Here is a 9,787-nt window from a genome sequence, read left to right on the forward strand (position 1 = left end):
GGAGAACTTGCATCAGGTAAAGTATCATATTTCACTACAGATCACATTGAATTTTTCTCCATCTGTCTTGATTATCAGCCTTTGGGTCTCCCTCTGGCCATCTTTCCCCCGTGAAGTCTCAAATAATATCTCCCGAAAGTCTTTCCTATTTTTTTCAAACTTTTTATTTTGGGGGGGATTATATCGGATTAATTTTTTATTGTTTGTAGAATTTTATTTTTATTTATTTATAGTGAAGTATAGCTGATTTACAATATCTTAGTTTCAGGTGTACAGCACAGTGATTCACTTATATATGTATGTGTATATATTATATGTATACATAATATTTATATATTCTTTTTCATACTCTTTTCCCTTATAGGTTATTACAAAATACTGAGTAGAGTTCCCTGTGCTATACAGTAGGTCCTTGTTGGTTATCTGTTTTATATATAGTAGTGTGTCTCTGTTAAGCCCATCCTCCTAATTTACCCCTCTCCCTCCTTCCCCTTTAGTAAGCACAAGTTTGTCTTCTATGTCTGTGGGTCTATTTCTATTTTGTAAACAAGTTCATTTGTATCTTTTTTTTTCAGATTCTAGAGCTCTCTGTCATCCCTCTCAATGCCTCTCCTGTGCCCTCCTTCTTACTGCCTTGGAAACTCCAAAGAGGCTGTCAGAGCATTAACTCCAAAACCGATTCTCCCCCAAGGGGAAACTTTTGGAATGTGGCTAAAAAACTATTTTTTTCTGTTAGTTATATTTATATTGATGTCCTCAAATCAGTCTCCAGATAGTATTTTTTTTTATTTCTTTAGATAAAACTTTCATGTAAATATTTTAATTACTCTCCATGTCTAAAAGAACTTTCAGTTAAGAGGCTGGTATCTGCAGTTTATTGGGCTACGACAGAATCTTTGGGAAGGTTTTCCAAAGAGCAAATCTAAATCATGAGCAAACAGGGAACTCACATAAACAATCTCTTTCTACTTTTATTTCCAGAACAAAAAAACTTGAAGTGGTGGACAGGGGTTTCATGGTTATATTTTATGATGATTATGAAAATAATTAATTGAGTCAAGAGTGGAATATACGTGGTTTGGCATGAAAAATGTAATGTCTCTCCCAGCCAGAAGAGTGATTGAAAAGAGGAAGAATCGCTTTCTCTGTAATTCGAGACTTTTTACTGCAAAAGACAAAACTGAGAAAATTTTTTATATAAATTTACATATATTTTTAATATCAACATTTACCTCAGTCCAATCTGATTAACAGGAGTTAAGGGGAAATGAGCAAAAGGAATTGGATTTGCATAGAATTTAAATTTATAGTTACTGGTTGCTGGCAATGCTATTTTTAGTGACACTTACTTAGCCTTATTCATGCCTATCCACTGCATTCTATGCTTTCTTAAATCCACTATATGTTCAGAATTGCCATAAGAAGGAAAAAATGAAAATCCAAGCAGTATACAACAGCCTGAGAATACATAGCTTCACTCAGAGGGCCATTCAGTGGAATATGGTGGGCTCTTGATTTTTTTCAATTTTATTGAGATATAATTGACATATAACATTGTATAAGTCTATGATATACAACATATGATTTGATATATGTGTATACTGTGAAATGATTACCACCATAAGGTTAGTTAACATCTGTCACTTCATATAGTTACAAACTTTTTTCTTGTGATGAGAACTTTAAGATCAGCTCTCTTAGCAACTTTCAAATACACAATACAGTGTTGTTAACTATAGTCGTCCCACTGTACATTACATCCCAAAACTTACTTATCTTATACCTTTGACCATCTTCATCCAATTTTCCTACCCCCCACCCCCCGAAACCCATAATTTTTTAGGGGAAAGAACTTGTAGGGGAAGTTAGGTAGTGTGTGAAAAAAAATTTCAACATTTTTTGTCTGTATTTACATCATATGTTGAACTTTATCACTTTAATGAGATTGACATTGAAGGAGTAGAAGGTGATGCCATATAATAGGTATCGACCAATCTACTGACCGAAGTTAGCACTCCAGATATTAGCAGGCTCCAGTACTGACTAGGATAAGGAGGCTTGCTAGTGTCCATATGTGTCAGAGGGGAAATAGCACTGTGGTCGTGGCTCAGAGCACCCAGAAGACATGATGCCTTAGCCACAGATGTCCCTGTTCCTTACCGACTACATGGAAAACTTGGCAAGGATGCTTGGATTTGCAATTAAATTTTAGGAAATTAACTTGCTTCCTGATAAATGTTCCTGTAATCAGGAAACATGTTGATTTTCTAAAATTAGCTTTTTTCTTCCTTTGAAGAAAAGAGATTTTGGATGTTGTGGGCTTTTTGGTCTGTCTCCTCCATTCCTTACATCTGTAGTCAAATGAAGTAGACTGTTTGAATTCTTCAATAAATTAATATAAATTCTTTATCTGGTTGTCACAAAAGTGACTATTATTAAGAGATCATCTGGGCTGTTAAGAGACGTCTTTTAGTTATATAATAAAGTCTTGCTTTAACTAGATAGGTGGGGTTTTTAAAAAGTCAAGATTAAAATGCAGAGTGGCATTATTGGAGGTTCTTCGTGGTTTGCTTCCTGATGGACTTATGCATCCAGTTGGCAATAGAGATCTGAAGTCATAATGCAAATCTATCCTGGTCCCAACCGCGGTTTGGCACCATCTGGTGGCACTTATCCACCACAGCTTAAATATGGAGTGGTGGGCATTCCAGGAGAGGCCCAAAGATTTCCAGGAATCTTCTGGTTGTTTGGCTCCTTTTTCACTGGCTCTAACTTGGAGAGACTGGGCTAGGAACATACTGACTATGCAGGGAGCCACTCTTCTTCACCTTATCACCTACTTTGCCAGACAATGTTGCCTGTCATTTCCAAGGTAAGAATTTTTACCTGTTCTTTGAGAAGATAATAGGAACCAAGTATCCATTGCACAATCTTGACGCCATTGTGTGAAAGGATTTTACTTTAATTTAAAGGTATGAAAAATAGCAGAGGACAAGAGCAAAATCCTGAGGCATGGTTCCAGATGATTCTTCCATGTATTCCCAGGTTTGATATAATGGTAAGGGAATGGGCAGACAGCAGGATAAGAAGTGTACTGTGTCCTTGGGCATGGATTCCTCATAGAAGGGGAATGCGTCCCCACTTCTCTTTTGGTGTGAAATAGTTGGGTTAACACCACAACTCAATGCCTGGAAAGACTGAGCAAAGGGTCCCTTGTATTGTTTGAATTGACCCTTATTTTGAACACCTTCTATAGTACCTAACTTTTCTGACTGTTAGAGTTACTGTTTTTTAAAGGCACTATTATACTTTTAATACATAAAATTTTACAGAGAATTTTTTTAATTCCCAATCTCACCACCCCCCAAAAGTGATTCTTTAAAAGAATACATAAATGTGTTTCAAAAATTCAAATAGTGCTAAGAATAATAAGATGAAAATTAATCAGTCTTTTTCTTTTCACCTTCTCCCTCAAATAAACACTGTCAGCTATTACTAAGCTTCTCTTATACTCTTGTAGTTATATACACATGCCTGAACAGTTCTGCATTTTACTTTTTGCACTTAATAATATATTTTGGAAATCTTTCTGTATCAACACAGGTACATACAGATCCACCTCGCTGAAGAAAACTACATAGAGACAATCATTCGCTGCCTTAGCCTAGTTTCCACCCAAGAGCAGAGCCTGAGATAAAGCTTTTTGTACAAGTAGTTTATTGGAAGTGACTCCAGGATCATGAATGAGTGGTAGAGGAAGTATGGTAGCCAACTCCCAAGACCGCCCAATGTTCCCCACCCCTTGGTATTCACACTCCTGTGGAGTCTCCTCCCATATTGCACCAGAGTTGATCTATGTCGCTGACAGCGTACAGCAGACGTGATGATAGGTCCCTTCTAAAGCTAAGTGATAAAACACACTGTAGCTTCCTGCTTGCACTCTCCCTTGTCCTCTCTCTTGGATCACTCGCTCTGGGGAAAGCCAGCTGCCATAAGGTGAGCCGCAGTCCACACTGGGAAAAACTCCTGCTCACAACCACGTGAGTAAGTTCAGAGGTGGATCCTCCAGCCCCAGTCGAGCCTTCTGATGGATACGGCCCTGGCTGACATTTGAACTAAATCCTCATGAGAGATCCTGAGCTGGAAACAGCCAGCTGAAGCGGATTCTGATTTGTTGACTGTGGAAACTGTGAGAACAAAAATTTGTTATTTTAAGTCACTAAGTTTTGAGGTAACTTTTAACACAGCAGTAGATAACTAATACAGGAAGTCAACCAGAGAGGGAGGGAAAGTCAATGTAAGGATATGTTCATTGCTGCTATGGTCAATGGATGCTCCATTCAGCAGGACTTTCTGAGGAGCCTTATGAACTGCATGTCAAGCATTCCATCAGCCCCATCCTTCACTGGTCAAGTGTGCTCCATGGGTGTTGACTCTCCAGCACTTCCAGGATACACATGTGTGAGTGCCAAGTGGGTTCTTACAGGCTTCCCATGCCACATTGTGAGACACATGACGTGGCTCAAAGCAAGACTGGCGGGTTGTGTCTGTGCAAACCTGCTTGAAAACTGCTCGAAACTGCAGGCTTCACAGCTAGAGGAGTGGACAAGATACAACTACACACTTATAACCGTACACATCAAAGATACTCCCCCTCCCTTTTCTTTCTGCAATCTATGCTACATGGCTCATTTTTAACAGAACATTCTTTTTTGGTGTTTTTTTTAAAAAAATACTGAAACTGAATACATTTGCCACACTTCTTCCTTCATGTGAAAAGTCAAGGTTTTATTGTTAATGTGTCTGTGCTTAACTCTATATAAATTTATAAAGTAACTATTTTTCCCTTCAATTTGCAATCCATTAAATTAATAAAGGGTCATGTATTCTAATGGATAGGACTAAAACGAATCAAAAGAATTTCAAGCCTCCACATTGTTAATCCACTTCTCTGAGATCCCTTTGGAGTCTGTGACTAACTAAAGAGAAATTTTGCACTTTGGGTGCCCATTATGAGCTGAGATGAATCACCACTTCCTCTAACACATCAGAAATTGCAGTTCAATTCAACTGTGAGAGATGTTGAAATGTTGATATTTTTCTCTTAGTTTGAATTTTGTATGAACTTTCTTTGATCATATGGCTTCTCAAAACCACCTTTCTATTTTTTGGAGGTCAGTCTTAAACATAGGAAGACATTTACCTGCACCAGGGAAAACAAGGTCCTGCTTCTTCAATGGGGCGCTCTGAGTTTGTGAATCTTTCTCGTCTGAAATTGGATGGAGAGATCTGTTGGCAGAAACAGCCTTTAAAATAAAGGTAACAATGACTCAACTTCTGAAGTAGAGCCAGGTTCTCAGGCTGCAGGGTGCTGGGGTTAGCAGAGAGAGAACTCATTTCAGGAGAGCACAGGAAGCTACTTAATGTTGCTTATGAGTCAGAAGAGAGTTGGATCCGTGATGACTGAACTCTTATGTAGTTACACATATTCGCAGATACCTTAATATGTGTGTGTAAAACATGTATGTGTGTATTTTTATTCATCTGTGTTCTATGTTTTGCTTTGATAGGAACCCCTCATCCCCATCCTTCCTCAGCTTTTTGAAGACCGTAGTAATGAGTCACTGCTGCCTATTGCTTTGAAACTAAGGACTTTCTAGGTCAGAGATTTTTTTTTAACATTCTCCTTAATTCAGTCCCCTCGGTGGGATTTTATATAAGTGTATGTAGTTCAGAGACTTCTTGAATGAGGAAAGAAAAGTTAATCTATATTCACAATACATCTGCTATGTGCTTGGAACTTTATACACTATTTTATTTAGTCCATAAACAGGCATAATACTTCACTCTGAAAAATGTGAAAATGGCAACAGGGGCTTAGTTATGCTAAGAGACTTCTCCAACATAAACTAGGATGTGGCAGGCTGGAAGTGAAGTCAGGGATTTCCTGTTCACATAACCCGTGATCTTCCCACCACAACATACTCTCTCTAATTCTTTGTAATCATGGCCTTTGCCAAGGTTCAGTGCTGTGCCAGGTCACTACTTCTCTGTATAATTGTTTCTTCTGAAAAATGAGATATTTAACGCTGAGAGCCAGTCCAGTTCCAATACTATTTAACTTCATTTTGTTTTCCATCAGGGGCTTTTAGGGTCTGGCCATTCATAACAAAAATGCTGAATAATACACATAAGCCATGCTTGGGACTACTAGATCTGCCATTATTGAGACATTGATTACTGCCCCATTTTTCAGAGACTTGTCCATTTGTTTGGACGTTTAGAAATAGTTTTGCAAACAGAGGAGCCTCCTATAATCTGTGCTCAGCTGGGAATCAATATAGGTTTTCTTTATCTGACTGCGGGCCTTCAGGCCAGATGTCTTGGGAAAATTTTAGGGAATTCTGCTTGATAAACCAATTCTACTAGTGAGAACAGAGCCTTCTCTTTGGGGCCTCTAGCCCCCTCTTTCCATCTTTGGAAGCAAAGAGGAATAGGCAAACAGCTGGAAAAAGCAGGATCTCATCCCAACACTCTTACAGTCATCACTATATCTATATATTGTGCCCTCTTAATTCTAATAGGTGCCCCCCACATGCAGAAGTTAGGTGATATTTCCGGCAGTTTCAAGATAAGTTATTTTGTTGGAGATGATCTTTGAAGTAGTACTAAAAGGTAATATTTCCAGGGGTCATTACTACTTTAATAGGACTTTAATAATCCTACTTTTTTTCCTGGAAGAGAAAGAACCCATCTTCCCATCTTACAAGAGGCACTGGGGTGTCTTCTGGCCAATTGTTGGTATGAAGAGCTGTCTTGAAAAAGAATTCTGATCAACTCCATCCCTTTTGCTCTATTAGCCAATCCACATGTTTTTAAAGATACATTTTGAAAATCAAAGCAATAGAACATGTTATCACTGCCAATTTCTGTTTGATAAGCCAGTGAAGAAAGTTAAAAGAGCAAATGACAATGAAGTGAAAACTAATATAGATTAACTGAATGCAAAGATTATTTCTTAAGGTTCTGTACATGATACTCTTAGCCTTGTTTGGCTTGAACAAGATAAATTAAGTATCAGGCTTTGCATATATCTTTGCTTTGCAGTTACATTTCTCTCCTTGAAATTAGAAGCCAAAATTCTGTGTTCAGCTTATGAGGGTAATCTGGCTGAAACCATACTGGAATCAAAGATAACTTTTTGCTAAATAGAATCAGTTAGATTCTAACAACAAAAAACTCTTCTTTCTAAGTAAAATCGAGACAATTCTTGAGACAACAGTAATTAACTCTCTCATAACTGGAGTTTTAAGATCTTAATTTGGTCAAATAAAGGAGGAATTGAATAGGTTCACTTTATTAAAATTAGCTCCCAAATAATTCTGTGATACAGACAAGAGAGCCACAAAATAAAAAATAAACAATCACTACTAGTAACAACTACTACTATTTTTACTACTAATAGTTACAATTTATTATGCCCGACCATGTATCAGACACCATGTGTAATGAAGCACTGTTTCTCAGCAGTGCTGTGTCTTTTTTTTTCTACTCTTTGTGTTCTAATTTGTGCTTCTGGAGGTATTTACAAATTAGCCTGATGTTTTTTTCGATAGTGGCACATAACTGGTGATTAACATTTTGCAATATTAAACAATTCATAGTCATGTGTGAAATTCAATTACTGATGTCTTACATCGGCAACTAGCTGAATATTGAACTCTACAATTGTGTTCTTTTAATATTAGGAAATTTAATTTTATTTTCAAACAACCAAATAAAAAGTTCAGCCTGATTTAAATACTTTTGATTCGAATGTTGGATATCACTACTTTTACTTTGCCTTTGAATTCTCATAGTTATGAATATTTAGAAGACAACTTGAAATATTTATGAAAATGATTTTTATTTTTTTCATTTTTTGCATTTACTGTAATTTATATTTGTATAAAATACATTAACATTTTGTACATTTTGAATATGATTATATTTATTTTAAAATCTTTTAGATCCCATAAGTAGAACACAAATTATGAGGAAGTGTTGATGACAACACAGCTAGTAACCTTACAGAATTAAAGGCCAAAAAATTTGGAATTAATATAAAATTATTTATGATTTATATGTGCTTTTATTTATATATACTCATCCAAATATTGTCAAAGCAACACTCCTACATGAGCAATCATGATTAAATTCATATGTCTTTGACATTTTGCCACTAAACTATACTTTGATGAATATTTTAAAACTTTGGTTGTCATGAGGCATATTTGTCAGGGTAGACATATAGAACTCATTTTATTTGTTTGTTCTGTTATTTGTAACTTCTAAATATTTAGGGCTCTATTGAATTGACCTTCATTTGTATTCTTGCCCAGGGCCCTACAAATGTTAAGGGTGGGCTTGGGGAGAGGCACTTCCACTCCTGTAACATTCTCCAGGTCCCTGCCCTTAGTGCTGGACTTAGAGATCCCCTAATCAGACCCCTGTATTTTACAGATGGAGGAACCCTGATGGTTGGCTTCAAGCCTAAGCCAAACCATCACGTTGTCTGCATAGACCAGGAAATGGAGGCCCCTGAAACAGGCAGAGTGGCATGTTCCTTGCGCTCAGCTGGAGGACTGCCAGGTCCTCTCTTGCAAACAGTTCACTCATCTTAGACTGAAAGCATGGGCCGCGATAGCCAATTGTATGAGGTTAGCTTATTCCTCAGGCTCGCAGGCAGCTCACATGGGCAGAAGGCCCCTAACCAGGAGCCCTCTCCAATTGCCGACCCTCTCTCTCTAACTTATATATCTTTTAACAAAGCATTGTGTTGAGGCCACCCCTAGGAATAGTGCAGTATCCTAGGGCTAGAAGCAGCTAAAATGGTATCACTGAGAAGGTGGTGACCAGAGTCTAGGAGAGAGATGAGTGTGAAGATGGCTGCCTGAGAGTGGCCTTTAATGGATGGACACGTTCAAAGTGACCTCAGAAGGAAGGAACGGGGAGAAAAATTCCATATCTTCCACCTATTTTCCTCCATTTCTGGCCAGGGCTCCCCATTGGTCAAACCTAGCTGGAGGTGAGAAGGCACAGAAACCCTGAAGATGTAATACTTACCAGTCAAGACAGAGCATATGAAAAGGGGTGGAGATGCATTTGCAGGGGCAAATGGGTGAGATTTGGTACAGCAAGTGAGTCTTTTTATCATATATTTTGGATCTTTTGATTGTCTTGCTAAGCAGAATAAGTAGTGGCTGGAGGGACCAGAGCACTTTAATACCTGAGCAAACAGGGCCCCTGCGCAGGTTGGAGTGACTTCCTCCACAATATCTGAGACCCTTCCAGTGCTTGGGACCAGCTGGGACCAGCAGAGCCACCCAGGAAGTGTGCTCTGAGAGCAGATCGAGACCTGTGTGGGCCTGGTCTTTGTTTCTTTCCATCAGGGCACTTTTTGATGTTCTATTCCACACACAAACGGGCATCAGAAGCTCGGAGTAGCTCTGGGACTTGTGCTGTGGGATTGTCGCTAGTGATCCTCGCCAGACCCCAGTTCCAGGGTGGGGGCCGGACAAGTGGCTCACTCTGCTGACTAGTGTAGTTCTTTTACGGGATCACGTGAAATTGGGCCACCAGCATGGTGGTGACAGACTGACTTGATGTGACTCTCACTCAGGTTAGACACAGGATGAGTTCAGGACTCTGTTTTACTGCTGACCCTTGGCTCAAGCAGCATGTGTGGCCTCTCAATTGTCAAGGTTCCAATCAGGGTGCCACCTTCATCGCTAGAACTCATGAGTGG

At 38.6% G+C, this 9,787-nt stretch overlaps 1 long non-coding RNA gene across 1 annotated transcript; it reads right to left on the reverse strand.

Moving 5' to 3' along the window:
• Nucleotides 1-3,700: 3,700 nt before the first annotated feature.
• LOC113619067 (uncharacterized) lies at nt 3,701-7,569 on the reverse strand. Its single transcript, XR_003432268.1, has 2 exons — nt 5,204-7,569; nt 3,701-4,187 (listed from the first exon to the last, which is right to left on the reverse strand). It is a non-coding gene; the product is annotated as an uncharacterized LOC113619067 (long non-coding RNA).
• Nucleotides 7,570-9,787: the final 2,218 nt, after the last annotated feature.

Source organism: Aethalodelphis obliquidens, unplaced genomic scaffold (genome assembly GCF_003676395.1).
Source record: "Aethalodelphis obliquidens isolate GAN/ISIS:26980383/991018 unplaced genomic scaffold, ASM367639v1 scaffold6, whole genome shotgun sequence".
NCBI classification, from domain to species: domain Eukaryota; kingdom Metazoa; phylum Chordata; class Mammalia; order Artiodactyla; family Delphinidae; genus Aethalodelphis; species Aethalodelphis obliquidens.